The sequence below is a fragment of the Eumetopias jubatus genome, unplaced genomic scaffold, assembly GCF_037043125.1.
Source record: "Eumetopias jubatus isolate StellerSeaLion01/CBP00866 unplaced genomic scaffold, mEumJub1_p1.0 scaffold_11, whole genome shotgun sequence".
Taxonomy (NCBI): domain Eukaryota; kingdom Metazoa; phylum Chordata; class Mammalia; order Carnivora; family Otariidae; genus Eumetopias; species Eumetopias jubatus.
In genome coordinates this window covers 42,799,343-42,818,273 of record NW_028274817.1, presented here as the reverse complement: position 1 = coordinate 42,818,273, position 18,931 = coordinate 42,799,343, and the positions used below count along the sequence as shown (strand labels likewise).

The following is an 18,931-nucleotide window of genomic DNA, read 5'->3' as shown; positions in this document are numbered from 1 at the left end:
CACAGGGCATCCGGTGAGCATTCATTCTCTAATAGTGTGGTTAATGGTAAAGACTGATTGAGTGAAGTGGATTTGTCACTTAAGTAACAAATTATAAGCAACAACCATGGGAAACAAGTACTAGTAAGCCTACCATCCCCAATCAAACTTTTTTTTAAAGGTTTTATTTATTTATTTGATGGAGAGTGAGAGTGCGAGAATGAGGACAAGTAGGCAGAGCGGCAGACAGAGGGAGAGGAGAAGCAGGCTCCCCACTGAGCAGAGAGCCTGATGAGGGGCCCGATCCCAGGACCCTGGGATCATGACGTGAGCCAAAGGCAGCTGCTTAAACACCGCAGCCCCCACGTGCCCCCCAATCCAACTTTCTCAACATTACTTTTGTTATGGAATTCATGGAAAAACAGAAGACAGGACCCAAACTCAGTACAGAAATCGCTATATCAAAAAGTTCAGGAAACAATTCCTATTCCAGGCTCCCTAGTAACTGGAGCTAACAATTTAAGTACGCCAGATTTAGCTGATTCTATTCTTCCCAAGCCTGTAATCTATTCTTGTGGAAATCACAAACCTTCAGGACTTGCAGATCGGCTTCATGAGGATGATGGAGGCTTCTAGTCAAGGAAACTCAAGCCTCAGTCAGCTGTGATTCAACCAGTCAGAGATGTGGAGCTGCTGACCCACAGCATTGGGCCTAGGGTACAGTCAGGTGTCTCAGGCTGAACCAGTAAGAGTCTTACTGGGTACTCAGCCTCTGCGATTGAGTGGGAAATTGGAATTATACTTTACCTGCTGTTTGTTTCTTTGTTTGACTACTTGTATGCTTTTAACCATCTGGAGAAGTGTATGAATCCAGGCCTGTGTGTGGACGTCTCTCTCACCACATCCATCAGGTCAGAGGAGAATTGCTCAGATTAATAGTAGTAAAACGATATCACTTGATGCCGACCGTGTATCTGAACTCAGCGTATTTGAATGTACACTTTGTTGTTGTTGTTGTTGTTGTTTACCTCTTGCTACATGCGCCTGAGCAAGTAAGATCCATCACATTACATACTCGACTTTGCGTGAAGTGGTGCTTGAATGACTACAGACTTTGAAAAAACTGGACTGTTTCCTACTGGGAAAAGGAGATTCCAAGGAAAATTCTATTCCCGGTCCTTAGTTCTGAGTGAGGGGGAAAAAAATTCCCTGAGAATGTGCATTCACAAGAGTGTCCTGATGTAGCTCTGGGGTCCAGGTTAGCACTGCCAGCATGATGCCAACAGTTCGTGGTCAGAAACCCAGACACATGGCAAATGCACTTCTAATCCTTCCTGGAGGGGAGTAACCTTAATTGACGTTTTTACAGGATTCCTGTAGATAAAGTCCTCCTACACAAGCACACAATCCCAAAACAAGCCACCCCTCTCAAAATCAAACAAGAAACCAAAGTGGAAAGTTCCAAAGTATTATTACCAAATGCCAACTTCCAAACATGGTTAAAACGTTTATATAAATAATTACAAGAGGGACGCCTGGGTGGCTCCATCGGTTAAGCATCTGCCTTCAGCTTCAGTCATGATCCCAGGGTCCTGGGATCGAGTCCCACATCGCGCTCCCTGCTCAGCGGGGAGCCTGCTTCTCCCTCTGCCTGCCGCTCCCCCTGCTTGTGTGCTCTCTCTCTCTGACACATGAATAAGTAACATCTTTAAAAAATAATTACAAGACAAGTAAAATGTGAGTAGGAAGCGACTCGTTAACAAAAATGTCTTAAATGGTTTTCTAGTCTTGAAAATACTAACCTCTAGGTTAAAAGATCCACCAAAGTTTACACAGCAAAGGACACATACCAGATAGAGAGAATGGGTGAGCTAGAAGAGAGGTGAAAGAAATAAGACAGAACATCTCATAGAAGGATAAAGACAAAAATGGAATGGAAGTGAGGCAAAGAGACTTAAGGAATGGGGTAAGTAGTTCCTAAGTGCGTCTCAGTGGCATTCCAGAAGCAGAAACTTGGATGAATTTTGGAAGAATAATATTCAAAGACAAATGTCTGGTAATTTCCCCAAATTTAAGGCAGCCATGACATCCCGGATTCAGGAAGCACACGTGGATGCATTGTAGTAAAGCCAGGATATAAGCATAGAGAGCAAGATAGCAGACAACAGGGCACGGTGCCTAAAAATGGAATACCAAATAATGTGATAACATACCTCTTTTCACCAAGAAATGGAAGCCAAAAGCTAGTGCTGAGAGAAAGCCACTGTCAAACTACAGTTGCCTGGGTGGCCAGAGTATCATTTGATAATGAGGCTATCATAGATATGAAGATGTTCCAACCAGAACTCTCCTCAAAGACAGACTCCGCTTCAGCTGCTGAGAGTGCAGTCAGCTGACAGTCCTTGGCCATTAGCCCTTTTAGGCGCTCCCTCGACTACAGAGAGCTGCCTTGTCCGAGCTCTGGGACTTCCCCTGATGGCCACATCCAATGTCTGATCAACAAGAGTTGAGTAATATAGGTCCCTCTGGTGGTTTCTTAGACAACTTGGGTAAATTTGTGTTTTGTTTTGTTTTGTTTTCCAGCCAACAACACTTATATTTGGTCAGCACTTCTAGTGTGCGGGTATTGTTTTTACAACCTAACTACTGTTAAGAAAACAATTTTAAAACTTGGCAAATGCTAATAAAAACACTAAAAACCTTTCTAGTGTTTTTATCTGTGTGACTACCTCTTGGTGTGCTGTGTTTGGAGACTATGGTCTTTGCCATTTCTCCTGAGGGTCTCGGTCAGAACTCGGGGCAGGGGCTTGTCAATTATGTCTCTTGATTTGCACCAGCACTCTGCTGGCCATGCGAGAGTTCCTGCCCAAGACATGGTGGCTTAGCACAGGACAACAGTCCATTCTGAGTGGTAGGAGAAATGGCCCCAAATTTGCCAGTCATTCCTCTGGAACTTGGGGCATGGGATATGGAGGTCAGACTCTCTCAGTAAGCCAAAGCTGAAAAGCCTACAATCTTTGGTGCTTCTGGTGAAGTCTTCCCGAAGCTCCCCTGCTGGGGCATCAGGGAACACGTGTTGTTGGTTGACCTTTCTTCTCACTGGCGTGTTTTTGTAGTATATCTGAGAGAGGCAACAGGAAGCTTAATACCAGCTCTGATTAGTTGATACGATGCCTGGAAAGCCAGACGAGGGGAAAGGATCTTCAGGGGGACCCATCTGTGCTAGCTGCAGGTTCCAGGCTGTCAGGAGGAAGAGGACTTTGCAGTACACTGGGAATGCGCCCTCTGGGACTCGTCCTTCCTCTCCTCTCCTATAGTGGCACCTGTTGGGTTAGGCTGAGCAGCTGACAATGATAGTAGTGACTTGGAAAGTTAAGTAAACCGGTCCTGACAAACTGGCCTGCATGCCCAGGCCTGTTCTGATTTATTTGTGAGTATTGGTTTTGCCATCTGTGAAGATCAGCATCTGGTTGCATGGCAAGAAAAAAGAAAAGGTGTGCCAGTGACTGTGACAGAATGGAGGCTCGCTGGGGATTCGTGGCTGCTTGACTTTCTCTCCATTCTACTCTGGGCACTACTGGGCACTACGCTGGTCTTGCCCCACCGGGGCAGGCCAGGCACGCACAGGAGAGCTCTGCTTGAGAATTTCTGGGATCTCCGGTTATCTCTTGTGGACACACCTGAAAGATCCCAGGGCCCCAGGCATTTCAGCAGTTCCACAGACAGCCACCCCAGTCTCATATCCTTACCTCTCACTTTATGCAGAAAACATGGGGAAATAAATTCGGCTCTGGTTTATCCCATTCTGCTGGCCCTTCCTTACAGCGTTTACAAACTACCACCACCAGGAGCTATTATGAGATGTGTAATTACTTATAAGCAGTTGAAATTCCCCCACCTCTTAATTGTGCCATCTTAATATACTGTCTTTGGGTAGATAAATGAAAAGGTACTGCTCCAATTTATGCCTGTCTTTCTTGTGTGCTGCTCCCGACCTGCCAAAAAATTTGCCCCCCCCCCCCCACACAAAGCAATTGAATAGAAAGGGAAGGTGCTCCAATATTGCTAACTCCTGTTACACATGCCTGTTTAAACCCAGGCATCATTTTCTTCCTCTCTCCCTATGTACTCATGTGTTTCCATCACCACCACTTTATCTTTGGTGTCATTTTAAGAGATGGACACATTGACTCTGGGTCTCCAGAGCATCCTCGCTTCTAGCATGTCCTGATCCAATGGCAGTTAATGCTTATCAGAAATAAGGTAAAGATGTGCAATATAAAGTGTTCCAATCAAAACAGGACTCTCCTAAGATCTGTTACTGTTTTGATGTTCAATATCAGCAGACAAAATGCACAATGAAATGGAATGTTGAAAGATTTTCTGACCGAGGTCCCAACAAATTTAGAGAGCACCGGAATTCCTTCTCCGATTGTCTGATGTGATTTTAAGCTCGAGGGTGTGCCATCACAGGGTACACGGCCAGGCATAGAGCCCCGCTTCCCTGCGTTGCACTTTATCCAATCAGTTATGGAGGTTGCCCATGACGTCAGGAAATGCAGCGACTGTAAATGGACCAGCGCTACCTTGGCAGCCCCCATCGTCCTTCCTTCCGAGCTGTTGGGAAGGCGAGCGCCACATGGCTAAGCCTGGCTGTGAGACTTCTTCTGGGGAATGCCCGGGCACGGAGGAACCCACAGCAGCGGACCCGAAGATCCCGAAGCAGGAGCAGCCAAGGCGCCAATGCTGGCGCCGCAGCCGCCACCGCCGCCCTAACAGTTTCGCCGCCTACTTCCCCAGGGTTCTGAAGCAGGTTCACGAGGGCCTGAGCCTCTCGCAGAAGACCGTGAGCATCTTGGATTCGTTCGTTAAGGACATCTTCGAGCGCATCACCGACGAAGCCTCTCGCCTGGCCCGCTCCACCAAGTGCTCCACCATCACCACCAGGGAGATCCAGACAGCCGTGCGCCTGCTGCTGCCCGGGGAGATTGGCAAGCACGCCGAGTCCGAGGCCACCAAAGCCATCATCAGGTACACCGTCTGCCGATGAGCTGCCTCCAGACCACCTGACCACCTTGCAAACCAAAGGCTCTTTTCAGAGCCACCTCACTTGGCGGGAAAAGGCCTGTAGGCTTTAAAAAGTGGGACAAACTCTAGAGTTTTTGTTCTCGTTGTGGTATTCTGTGGATGTTTAAAGTAGTTTTACTTTGAACCAAACATAATCGGCACTGCTTACATCTATATTTGAGTGTAGTTTTTCCCTTGGACAACTGTGGACTCTGCTTAACCATGCCGCTTTTCTTGGCTTTCCTAAGCGGTCATTTCTGTTCGATATTTCTGTAGGTCCGCCTCAATGGGGGTTATTTTTGTTATAATGATGTTTACCTTTTTCTCTCTTATTCTCTCATGAGCATGTGGTGAATTTTCCAGAGGTTCGTTATGGGTCATATGGCAACAGATAAAGTGCACAAGCTGATATAAGAGTCCGTCTGACTTCTGTTAGGCGGGTTATTGAAGGGATTTTTAAGTATCTGAAGCAATGTCAATCTCCTTTATGCTTTTATAGAAAAGATATTTTTCATATGCATTTGAAATTTATGTTAACCCGATATAATGGGTTCCTATTAAATTTTTAAATGGATTCTGGAATACATATGAACATTTCTGTCTTAATATTTTGTACAGTAAATATTGGCAGATATTATTGACAGTACAGTTTCAGTGGTTAATCTTTATTTATTTACTTGTTTTTGTTTTGTGTGTTTTTTTAACCCGGTCTTTTATTTCAACAGCAGAGAAAGCAGTACTGTCCTATTTGTGATAATATCAAGGTAGCACTATACAATGTTTGTTAGTTTACAGCATAATTGTACAGGTACTATTTTATCTGGTGTTTACAACAATGCTATCATAACTAGTTTATTAGAGAAGCAACTCATATCCAGAGAGCACAGAGTCCCAAAACTCGTAAGTGCAAGATCAGTTCTTGAACACAAGAGATCCACACGCTCCACCAAGGTCCATAAGAAAATGTGGAGAAAAGACATACAATTAAAGTAATGTTCCTGGTTCTGAAGAAAACTGTATTGTTACCCTTACCACCTCTCATTTAAATTCCTCATCTCCTTTATCTTCTCACCCCACCCACACCATTCTTACTACCTAAGATTGAAAATATGGCTCATTCACTCACTCAACAGAATCCTTGGTATCCACTATATTTGGAATAGACACTGCAAATATGTCTATGTGTAACAAAAAAACAAACAAAATAACCATGCCTGACTTCAGGTTGCATTTGCTTAGAGTTGGCTAAGGTTCCTGTTTCTTTCTAAGAGTGTAAAGTTTCCCAAGATAAAGCTGTCCTAGGTATTTACACATTTGCAGGGCGATCAGATCAACTAAAACTATTTAGGTTCTTTTTTTTAGCGTTTACATCTTTTTAAAATTTAATTTCCAAATATTCACAGATACCTTTAGACTGTAATGCTGATAAAGAGATGTTTTGTCACTTTCTGGCTCTAACAAGAATGATAGTAGCATTTCATCAGCAAAGGTGGTATTAAGATTTTGTTTGAGATCTATGTGCTCAGAATGACAATTTTGGTTTTCTAAGCCATTTCAGGTAACTTATTAGATATCAAATATGCCCTTCCAGTAGCTTCAGCAGCCATTGCAAACACTCTTTTCTCTTGGTTTATTTAAGTAAGTTATCAATGTTCCAATATTAAAATTTCCTTAAATTTGTGGAAGGGAACCCCTTCATCGGAGGCACTTCGAAGAATTTTGTACCCCAGAGATAGGGATTGTGTGGTTTGTTTGCTGATGTCGTTTAGGCCTACTTTCCCCAATCAGAAGTGATCTAAAAGCTGTAAGTTCATCTGAGCTGTTTCATTACTCCCAATTTTATCAGCATTCACATCTCTTTCTTAACTTCATTGAAATGCAAGCCCGACACTAATCGCCCTACTTCATTCTCCAACTCATTCCTTTTTTTTCAAAAGGAGTTGTTGTCACAATCCCTGAGTGAGTGATTTTGCATTTTCTCACACGAAGGGCTCCAAGATGCCCTAAGATTAAGAATGTCAATGTGCTGCCTGGAGCTTTCTGCTCTACCTACCTTTAGAAGGTGCTCAAACAGGTTCGCCCTGATGACAATATCTATTCTGAGGGTATGACCATCATGTGCCCTGCTGTTAGTGATCGTCTCCATCATCGAGTGAACTGCTGTTGAGAGCACTCAGTCAGCAGATCCAAGTTTTGTTTTTACCGGGAATGTGAACTTCCTGAAAAGAGAGACCTTGTCTCCTTTGGTGTCATATATATCAGAAGGGAGTACCATGTATGGCGCTTGGTAGGGACTCAGTAGTTGTTGAATAAATACGGGAAGACGGATAAAAGCAGATGTTCTAGAGTCCCAGAAGAGCGGTGATGGGTTGGGAAAGAAAAGGCAAACCGCAGTGGGTTGAGGAGTGGGATGAGGTAGATGAGGAATGGAGATAGAAATCGGGTACTCTTCCAAAGAAAAGGGATACCGGTCAGGAAGTAGGAAGAGAGTGTTAATGGTATCACAGAAGAGGGTTTTTTTTTTAGGACTGGGAGATAGTACAATGTCTAGAGTTAGTCAGTAATAGTGGCTGAATCTCAGTTACGGGTATTGCTGTTACATTGCTATCATCATCACCATACCTCTACCATAGGAATTTCTGTAAAATACCCCTTTCATCAGAACCGCACTGCACCAGTTCTCTATTCCTCCACTTGGGCTGTGAGTTCTGCATCAAGATAGCATTCTACCGAACTCTGTCATTTATAGGCTGTGTGGCATTAGGCGGCTTGCTTAATTTCTCTGAAACTTAATTTCCTTTTCTCTTCATTGGAATGACCCACACCTATTTTAACAGGATAAAGAAAGGTAGCTTGGGGCCTCTCTCCAACCCCACTCCTGGCAGTCCTTTACGAAGGAACAGCCTCCATGGCCACGGCCCTGTGTTTTGATTTTTACTGCAGAGAGGTGCTGGGCCCTGTCAATTCTGCATGAGTCCTGAGCAATTAAATGCTGCTTCTTAATCAAACTCTGACTGTAGAGTTCTTTGTTTCAGGCGCTAGCAACACAAAGCACCACCAATGGGTAACATTTCACGAGGACTTACTAGGAGTCAGGTGTCAGGAGATTTATATGCAAGTATTTTTAATCTAAGAAACACATAATGCCTCATATATACTAGAAATATTTCTAAGCACTTCGAATGTGGTAACTCATTTAACCCTCTAAGAGTCCCATGTTCCAGACGGAGAGACTAAGGCCCAGAAAGATGAAGTAAGTTGCTCAATGTCAATGAGCTAGTCAGCAGAAGAGGTAGCATTGGAAAACGAACTCCCGGCGCTAGGTTTTGGGCCCTCACACCACTACAGTGTAAAGCTCCTGGCTTCAGCTTGACAACAGTCTAGTGAAGTTGCTGCTATTATTCTCCTCCATTTTCCCCTGAGGTTCAGAGAAATTAGGTTACTTTCCTAAAGTCACACAGCTGGTAAGTGGTAGACCAGGTTTGAATGAGGTTTCTCTGACTCGGAAGCTTATAACCATTTGGATGGCATGCAAAGTCCTTCCTCTAACAGTTTCAAGCTTTTTGCTACATGTGCATATCACCAATCCAATTGTATATTGAATAGAGCTATTTTAAGGAACTTATTTTCAAGATTTTTGAAAATATTTTCCTAAGCCATAATATATGCAATGTTACAGAATAACATGGTGTTCGTATATTTTAAATTCACACTAACTAAACTGCTTAAATGTACGAAAAAATATCTCTGTGCCACTTAAAACCATCTCGTGTGCCTGCAGAGGCACGTATACCACACTTGGGGATGTATTGCATTCCATAACAGTTTTCACCCACGACCCACCCTTCATCCCCAAAGTTCGGTTCAGACCCCTTTTCCTAAAAACCACAGGGGATGTTGGTTTCCTTCCTGGACTCAGAGAGACATACACTGAGTGGAGTTCCTAGGCTGCTCACAACCCACTGGTCAGAACATTACTTGCATTCCAGTGATGTTTGGTGAGTGGAGGTGGACGGCTAGTTCCAGGGAATCATTCACCATACAGAGCAGAGCTAACGAAAACACTGATCAACTCTTTTAGAACATTTTAGTTTTGTGGCAAAACACTGCTGTCTTAGGAAGGAGAAGAGTAGCAGAGTGGGCTCTCTATTAAAACATGTGCTGAAGAACAGGAGGTGCCAGCTGGTTAAGGGCCTGCCGGGGTTGGCAGGATAGCCTTGGATGGTGCTCAAAAGACATGTCAGAGATCTCAACCCACCACAGTTGTCAGTAAAACACGTGTGGCGAGGAGTGCAAAAGCAAGCCATGTACACGTTTTCTGCCAAGGCTAAAACCTCACAGGAGAAGGGAGTGTGGGAGGGTGCTTAGCGGCCAACAAAGCCCTTCTTATACCCCCTTCCCAGAGACCTGGTTGAGGGAAATTAACCAGACTGTGGAGAGGAAGGCCAGGGCTGGCTGAATGAGATGACTTCCTGTGCCATGTGGGAGGAAATGATGCAGACCAAATTTATTGTGTGCTCATTACCTCTCTTGGGTTAAGCATTTTACTTCCACCATCTCATTTAATGCTCATAACCACCCTCTGAGGTGGGTACTACTTTCATTCCCTTTTTTACAGATGAGACAACACAGGCTCAGGGACCTTCCCTAGTGGCACACAACTGGTAAATAGTAAAGCTGGGATTTGTACCCAGGATGGTCTGACTTCAAATCATGTAATACGAGGCCATATCCTGCGGACTGAAATGGATACTTAGGATGTTTCCATATCTTGGCTGTCGTAAATGATGCTGCAATGAACATGTTAGTACCCATTCATTGTACCCGTTTTCTCCATTAAATACCCCCAACATGGAATGGTTGCATCATACGGTACTTCTAATTTTTTGAGGAACCTCCATGCTGTTTTCAACATTAGTGCACCTTTTTACATTGCATAATTACCTACAGTGCACGAGACTTCTTTTTCCCTCCGTCCTCACAAGCATTTGTTATTCATAGTCTTTTGGGTTATAGCTATTCTAACTGGTGGGAAGTTATACCTTGTTGTGGCTTTGATTTGTCTTTCCCTGATTAGTGATATAGAAGACCTTTTCACGTACCTGTTGGGCATCTGTAGGTCTGCTGTGGAAAAATGTCTATTCGGATCTTTTGCCCAGTTTTTAATCAAGTTGTTTGATTTTTCTTTTTTCTGCTCTTGAGTTTTCGGAAGTCCTTTTGTATTCTGGATATTAACCCTTTATCGATACATGATTTGCAAGTATTTTCTCCCGTTGGACAGGTTGCCCTTTCATTTTGTTGACAATTTCCTTTGCTGTGCAGAAGCTTTTTAGTTTGATGTAGACCCATTTGTTTATATTTGTTGCCGTTGTGCTTCCTCTAGGTGTCAGCTCCATAAATAAATAAATGAGTAAATTATCAAGACTGGTATCAAGAAGCTTACCTCCTATGATTTCTTCCAGGCATTTTATTGTTTCGCGTCTTACGTTTAATCTTTAGCCCATGGTGTAAGACGGTGATCCCATTCCATTCTTTTGCATGCAGCTGTCCAGGTTTCCCAGTACCACTGAAGAGACTCTTCTTTCCCCCGTTGTATATTCTTCGCTCCTTTTGTAAATTAATTGACCGTATATGTATGGCTTTCTTACTGAGCTCTCTATAGTCTCATCGGTTGATCTGGGCATCTGTTTTTATCCCGATAGCATACTGTTTTGATTGTTATAGCTTTGTAAAAATGTTTGAAATCCAGGAGTGTGAGGCCTCCAGCTTTGTTCTTCTTTCTCAGGATTGTGCTGCCAATTCGGGGTTGTGTTTGTTTGATTGATTGATTGTTTGTGGTTCCATACAAAGTTTAGGATTGTTTGTTCTATTCTTGTGAACAATGCCATTGAATTTCGGTAGAGATTGCACTGCCTCTCTAGATTGCTTTGGGTAGGGTAGACATTTAACGATACCAACTCTTCCCATCCCCGAGGATGGAATATCTTTCCATTTATTTGTGTCTTCCTCAATTTTTTTCTTCACCGTCTTATAGTTTCAGTGCACAGGTCTTTTGCCTCCTTGGTTAAATTTAATCCCGGTTATTTTCTTCCTTATGATACGAGTGTAAATGGATTGGTTTCTTGATTTCTCTTTCTTATACGTCATTTGCAGTGTGCAGAAATGCAACAGATTTTTGCAGTTTGATTTTCCTGCAACTTTACTGAATGAATTTATTAGTTCTAACACTGTTTTGGTGGAGTCTCTAGTGTTTTCTATATGTGATATTAAGTCGTCTGCAAATAGTGACAGTTCTACTTCTTCCCTTACAATTTGAATGCCTTTTCATTTCTTTACTTGCCTAAATGCTCTGGCTAGAACTTTCAATATTTTGTAGAATAAAAGTGGCAAATTGGGCTTCCTGATCTTGTTTCTGATCTCGGAGAAATTGCTTTCAGCTTTTCACCATTGAGTATGATGTTGGCTGTGGGCTTGTCACACATGGCCTTTAATATGTTGAGGTGTGTCCCCTCTATCCCCACTTTCTGAGAGGTTTTATTTTTATTTTTTTAAATCAGAAAAGGGTATTAAGTTTTATCAAATACTTTTTGCTGCATCTACTAAGACGATTATATGATTTTATCCTTTGGATAATGCAGTATATCACAATTATTGATTTGCCTATCTTGCACCATCCTTGCATCACAAAGATAAATTCCACTTGATCCTGGTGAATGATTTTTTTTTAATGTGCTCTTGGATTCCGTTTTCTAATGGTTTTTCTTTTATTGAGGATATCTGTGTTTATATTCATCAGGGATATTAGTCTGTCATTTTATTTTCTTATAGTGGTCTGACCCAGTTTTGGGGTCAGAGTAATGCTGGCCTTTTAAAATGAGTTTGGGAGGATTCCTTCCTCTCCAGTTGTTGGGAAGAATTTGTAAAGTGTTGGTGCTGGTTCTTTAAATGTTTAGGCAGAATTCACCAGGGAAACACCTATTCCTGGGATTTTCTGCTTTGGCAAGTTTTGAGTAATGATTCAGTCTTGATACTTGATATTGGCCTGTGACATTCTCTGTTTCTTCATGATTCAGTCTTGGTGGTTGTGTGTTTTGGGAATTTATCCATTTCTTTTAGGTGATCCATTTGTTGGCATATAACCATTTGTAGCAATCTCTCGTGGTCCTTTGTATTTCCGGGGTGTCAGTTGTAATCTCTCCTCTTTGATTACTGATTTTATTCATTTGAGTCCTCTCTCTGTTTTTCAGAGTTAGCCTAGCAAAAGTTTCACCGATTTATTTCTCTTTTCAAATAAATAGCTCTTAGTTTCACTTATCTTGTTCATTCTTTCCTCTGGTCTCTGGTACATTTATTTCCTCTCGGATCTTTGTTACTTTCTCCCTTCTCTTGACTTTGTGTTTACTTTGTTCTTCTTTTCCCTAGCTCCTTGAGGTGAAAAGTTAGGTTGAGGTCATTCTTGTTTCTTAATGTAGGTGTTTGTCACTGTAAGTTTCCCTCTTAGAACGGCTTTAGCAGCAACCTATATGCTTTGATATGCTGTGATTCCATTTGCATTTGCTTCTGGATTTCCCCTTTTGATTTCATTTTGACCCAACTCTTATCAAGAAGCATGTTGTTTAATTTTCACATACTGGTGAATTTTCTACCTTTTTGTCCGTTAGTGATATCTCATTTCACACCCTTGTAGTCGGAAAAGATTATATGATTTTAATGTTCTTACTTTTGCTAAGTCCTGTTTTGCGAACTACCTTGGTGAATGCTCTGTGTGCACCTGAGAAGAATGTGTATTCTGCTGCTGTTGGATGAAACGTTCCATATATGTCTTTTAAGTCCATTTTGCCTACAGTATGGATCAAGTCCAATGTTTCCTTGTTGATGTTCTGTCTGGAGGACCCATCCAATATTGAGAGTGGGCTATTTGAGGCGCCCAGGTGGCTTAGTCAGTTAAGTGTCTGTCTTTGCTCAGGTCATGATCCCAGGGTCCTGGGATCGAGCCCCTCGTTGAGCTCCCTACTCAGTGGGGAGCCTGCTTCTCCCTCTCCCTCTACCTGCCACTCTCCCTGCTTCTGCTCACTCTCTCTGTCCAATAAATAAATAACATCTTAAGAAACTGGGGTATTAGAGTCTCCTTGTATTATCGTATTATTTTCTATTTCTCCTTTCGGTTTTTTAAGGATTTGCTTAATATATTTTGGTGCTGCAGTGTTGAGTGCATATTTATGATTGTTATATCTTCCTGAAGAATTGACCCCCTCAACATTACCTAATGACCATCTCTGTCTCCTGTTACAATTTTGGCTTAAAATCTATTTTGTCCGACATTAGTATAGCTAACCCTGCTCTCTCTGGTTTCCACCTGCATGGAATATCTTTGCCATCCCTTCACTTTGTACCTCTGTGTGTCCTTAGAGCTGAGGTGAGTCTCTTGTAGGCAGCCTTTGGTTAGATCTTGCTTTTTGATCACTAAGCCACTGTAAGTCTTTTGATTGGAGAATTCACTCCACTAAGAGAATAATTATTGATAGGACTTACTAATGCCACCTTATTATTTGTTTCTTGGCTGTTTTATAATTCTACTTTTCACTTCTTCCTTTCTTGTTGACTTCCTTTGTAAACTGACCATTTTCCATACTGGTGTGCTTTGATTCCTTTCTCTTTACCTTTTCTGTATCTATGGTAGATCCTTGCTTTTTGGCTCCCGTGAGGTTTACATACAACACCCTGTAGGTACAACAGTCTCTTTTACACTGACAACAGCTTAACCTTGGTCACACCCCAAGTCCATCCTGTTATTGCCAACCCTTTTACTTTTCTTATATCATCATTTACGTGTGTGTGTGTGTGTGTGTGTGTGTGTATCCATTAACAAATTGTTGAAATGTTGTCAAATTTCAATATCTTTATCTTTTATCTTTATTCTCAGGTTACCTGATCAGCACCTGTCCGCATTCACAGTATTAGGGTATTCTGAATCTGACTATATGCTTACCTTTACCGGTGTGTTGTATATTTTCATATGTTTTGGTGTTACCAAATAGTGTCCTTTTGTTTCAGCTCGAAGAACTCCTTTCGGCATTTCTTATGATCCAGGTTTAGTCATGACAGGTTCCCTCAGCTCTTATTTATTAGGGAAAGTCTTTATTTCACCTTCAATTCTGAAGGACAGCATTGCTGGGTCAAGTATTTTTGGTGGGTAGTTTCTTTCTTTTAGCTGTTTGAATATATCAGTCATCCAATCCTCTCCTGGCCTTTAAGGTTTCTGCTGAAAAATCCACTGATACCCTTATGGGGCTTTATTTGGATGAGAGAAAAAACTTTTTTTCTTGCTGCTTTTAAAACTCTCTTTGATTTTGGATTTAGACAATTTGATTGTTATGTGTCTCAGTGAAGCATGTTTTGGATTGTAATTTTGAGGTGACCTATTAACTTCGTGAACTTGGATGTCCGTATCTCTCCCCATGTTTGGCGAGTTTTCAGTCATGATTTCGTTCAGTAAGTTTTGTAGTCCTTTATCCCTCTCTTCTCCTTCTGGGGTGCCAGTGAGTCCTACATTAATATTTTTGATGGTATCCCATAACTCACATAGGCTTCTTCACTTCTTTTCATTGTTTTATTTTTCTTTTTTCATTTCTAGTTGTTTAATTTCAATTGATATGTCTTTGAGCTCACTGAGTCTCCCCTTTGCTCATTCAAGTCTGCTGTTGACATTCTCTATTGAATTATTCAGTTCATTGTGTTCTTCAGCTCCAAATCTTCAGGTTAGTTCTTTTCCTGTCTCTTTTTTGAGGTTCTCAGATTTGTTCTTGAATTGTTTTCCTGATATCATTAATTTGTTTATTTGTGTTCTCTTATACCCTGTGAGTCTTTGTAGAACAATTTGGGTTGAAATCTTTGTCAGAGGATTCCTGGATCTCCACTTCTTTGGGCCCAGTTACTGGAGGTTTACGGTATTCCTTTGGTAGACACAGGTTTCCCTCATTCTCATCACTGTTGCCTTGTGTAAGTGTCTGTGCATTTGAGGAAGCAGTCACCTCTTCCAGACTTTATGGAGTGATTATGCAGTATGGATGTGCAGCATCCTGGCTTGTTCTATGCCCCTGCATCTACTGGTGCAGGGTGCTATGTACAGGGGCACATGGCAGCAGCAGGACCAAGGGGGCTGTGATGTCTCTTCAGTTCAAGGCACTGAGGGTCCACAGTGTCAACATCTGTGTGTTTGTCGATGAGCATGGCAGAGAGAATGCAGTGGCTAGAAGCGCTGTTGGGCTCCTAAGTGGTGACTCCAGGACCCATAGCTAGGGACCAGGGCAGATAATAATGGTGTCCAGAGCCAGTGGTGTACACACACAAGGCTGTGAGGGTCTGCTGCTGGTGTCACCTGCAGACACATTTGTGGTGATGGGAGCTGGGGGAGGTAGCAAAGGCCAAGGCCAACTGTGCACTCACTGGCATCTGTAGAGGGCCTGGGTGCCAGTGTACTCTCCTATGGCTTCACACTCTACCCCCAGGTATGCAGACAGCAGTGGAGTCCAGTGATGGGGTCTGGCTGAGGGTCATGCAGGTCCATACCTGGAGGGACAAGCTACCTGTGGGCATGGTGATGCCAGCCAGTGACAGATGGCAGAGTCTGATCTGAGCCCACTGTCAGCTACATGGACCCTGAATGATGGTGGGCTCTGGCTGTCAGAGTGTTCACCCATCACTGCAGAGTCCCCTCTGTGTGCATACCTGCCATAGCAGGTGCCAATGACAGACACCAGGCCATGGCTTGCAGGTGCATCGATAGAGGGGCTAGCCACAAGAGCACGCAAGCTGGTGGGTATGCCAAGGGTACCTAAGATGTTGTCTTCCTCTTGCACGGCTGCTAGAACAATGGATTGTCTGTAAGGTTAACTCCTGGATTCTGGTTGAGGTGGGAAGGATCCAGGTGGCTACGGTTCTACACTTGTGCACCTGCAGAGGGTTTGGATGGTTACTCATGATGGGTCTGGGCTCTGGCAGGGTGGGCTCTGTGTAGGGGTTGGTTTGGTGAGAGGTCCGGGGCAAGGGGGGCGCAAATGCTGACATATGGTTGGCTTTAGGAACCCAAATATCACTGGGACCGTTGTCAGCATCTGTGCACCTAGCCAGTGACTCCATCAGTGGTGGAAGCTGCTGAGTTTCTCTGCACAAAATTCTCCATAAACTGCAGTCAGTCCAGCTGTGTATGTGCTCATAATACCTTCTGCTTTTATTCCTTGTTGCTAGCCAACTCTCTTTGCTGCCATGGGTGTGGTAAAACTGAAGGCAGACCTTCATGCAGTGCCAGGACAGTCTAGAGAAGCTGGTCACTCACTCCACTTTTCCTTCCCTGGTGATAGGAATTCTTACTAGCTGGGACATTTCTTCTTGGCCCAGAACAATGCTAGCTTGGGGGATGGAATGATGCATGGAAAGGAAGTTGACTTCCTTCACTTCTTGTGCAATTCTGCTCTGCTTGTTTGTTTGCTTGACACTATGGCTAGAGCCTCCTCAGTGGAATGGAGAGGTCTCCCGGATGGGTTTTGTTCATGAACCACCGTCTAATCTTTGATGCTGTCGAGGAATGGGGAAGCTGAGATCCCCATATCTCCATTTTTCTCCAATGTCTGAGATTACCCATGTGAGGAAGAACACTGAGTTCCTAAAACGGAAAGAATATTCATTATGCCAGTCCAATTATTATATTCAGCACAAAAATTATGCACATGATTTTTCCTTAAACAAAATTCCCAGGGGTGTGTGACAATATACCCGGGTCAGCCTCAAAGCCACCCAAAGTGATATGGACCCTGTCAAACTCCATTTCCCATGAGTTAACATTTTTCACCATTGCCTCTGTAGGAATATCACGTAAGAAGAGGTAGGGACATAATTGACACCTTTCAGGATTTCAGAAGATTAAATACCTATTTAATGCCCTGCACACCTTACCCCATCTCAATTCTGGTTACCTTAAGACTTTAACTCGGAAGTAAAGACATTTATTCAAAAATGATAACTCAGAGTATTTACACCAACTGACACCAAATGAACACAAATTGTAAAGAATGTAATTGAGGACGATAGAAAAAGATGTGGGATGTAAGAACAATTGATAATAGAAAGAATTGGCAAATAGAGGTAAAAGATACATTGATGGCATAAAATAATTATACTGATTATGGAAACTCAAAGAAAAAAGTTAACAAGATTGAACTAAATACAGGATTATGAATCACTTGGATAATGGGTTGTGTCCAAGGACAGCACCTCATACCACTATAGGAAGCACTCCACCATCACCACCAGAGAGATCCAGACAGCCGTGCTCCTGCTGCTGTGCAGGAAAACTGGCAAGCATGCCGTGTCTGAGGCCACTGAGGCCGTCATTAGGTACACGAGAGGCCAATGAGCTCCCTCAAGAGCACCTGAGCACAACGCAAACCAAAGGCTCTTTTCTGAGCCACCTCATATGGCTGAAAAAGACCTGTGGCCCTCCAAAGTGCCGTCTACTCTAATGTTGGACCTGTGCCGTTCTGCCGAGTTTTAAAAATTCTTATTGTGAAAGAAATGTTAAAAACATGATCAGCTCAACTTTATATATGTCTTTAGTGCAGTTTGTTATGATTTTTCTTAACCATACTGCATTTCATCACTTTTCTAAATGGTCATTTCTATTAGGTATTCCCCTAGGTCAGCCTCTTCAGGGATCTCTACGGTCAAAACTATTTGCACAAGAAGTTTATTTACCTCACGCATTGTCATTCTCCCACCTGTGTACAGTCGTATCATCGAGAGATTTTGTTTTCAAAAGGTGTTGTATAGCAATAATGAAAGTACAGTAGCAGGTATAACAATCACACTTACCCCATTCACACTCCTTTAACATATCCCATTATCTGAATTCACATAAATGCATAAAAGAGGACCCAAACACCGTGCAGAAAACTGATTCAAACCATCTAGGAAAATGCCATGCTCAAGCTCCTGCCCTTCTGAAAGGCCTACTTTGCTTCATTCAAATTTATCTGATTCTGTGACTTGGTAGCCTACCATATTTCCCTTTGGACACAAAAGGCTTCCTGACCTGCAATTATGACTGGATGACAGGGTTGTCCAGTGAGAGCAGCTGTGCTCCCAGCCTCCTCCCCTAGCAGCAGCCAATAAGCAACAGGCAGCGCAGGATACACTACCACTGGCCCCAAGGGTGGTGGGGTGACCAGGGCTGAACCAATAACAGCCTTCCTGTGTCATGCAGCCTGGAGATTGGAGGGGGAAGGTGGTGTGATTGCCTGCCTGTGGGTTTCTGTTGAAGCTCTTCCTTTTAACCAGGGTGGTGGAAGTGTAAACATGCAGATGTCACCGTGGGACCTGTCCCTATCATTTTGCATCAAAATAAGAGCAGGCTCTTTGGCAATTAAGAGAACTAAGGTGACTCCTTCCTCTACCTCAAGTGATTTGATGGGTAGGAGGGCTTAGGATAATGGTAATGCACTTTAATACCCATTGTGTTTTCCTTCTTAGTGCATGGCCTTTTTTTCTTCCTTTGTTTCCTTTTCATATAGATACATGCTGAATATCAAAGTAGTAGGTGATTATCCAAGAGCTTTCCATTCCAATGATTTCTAGCTTCCTATATATCTGTGAAGAGAGAACACAGTGGCAGGGCTGGGGTGGGAACTCCAATCCTCGGAAATTTCTTACAAGTTGCACGAAAACCCACTATTTTTTTATGTTTGCTATATGTTCCATGTGAACTTCTAAAATAAATTCTAAATAACCTTTGATTTGAATCTAGAAACCTGTAAAAGATGTCATTCTGAGCCAATCAGTGAGACAAAAGCTAGGTAAATTACAGCAATCCAACCTTTTCTGGAGCCCATTA

General features: G+C 42.8%; 1 pseudogene; it reads left to right on the top strand.

Annotated features, from left to right (window-relative positions):
* The first annotated feature begins 4,618 nt into the window (after positions 1 to 4,618).
* On the top strand, positions 4,619 to 5,029 carry LOC148163034 (late histone H2B.L4 pseudogene; annotated as a pseudogene).
* The last annotated feature ends 13,902 nt before the right edge of the window (positions 5,030 to 18,931 follow it).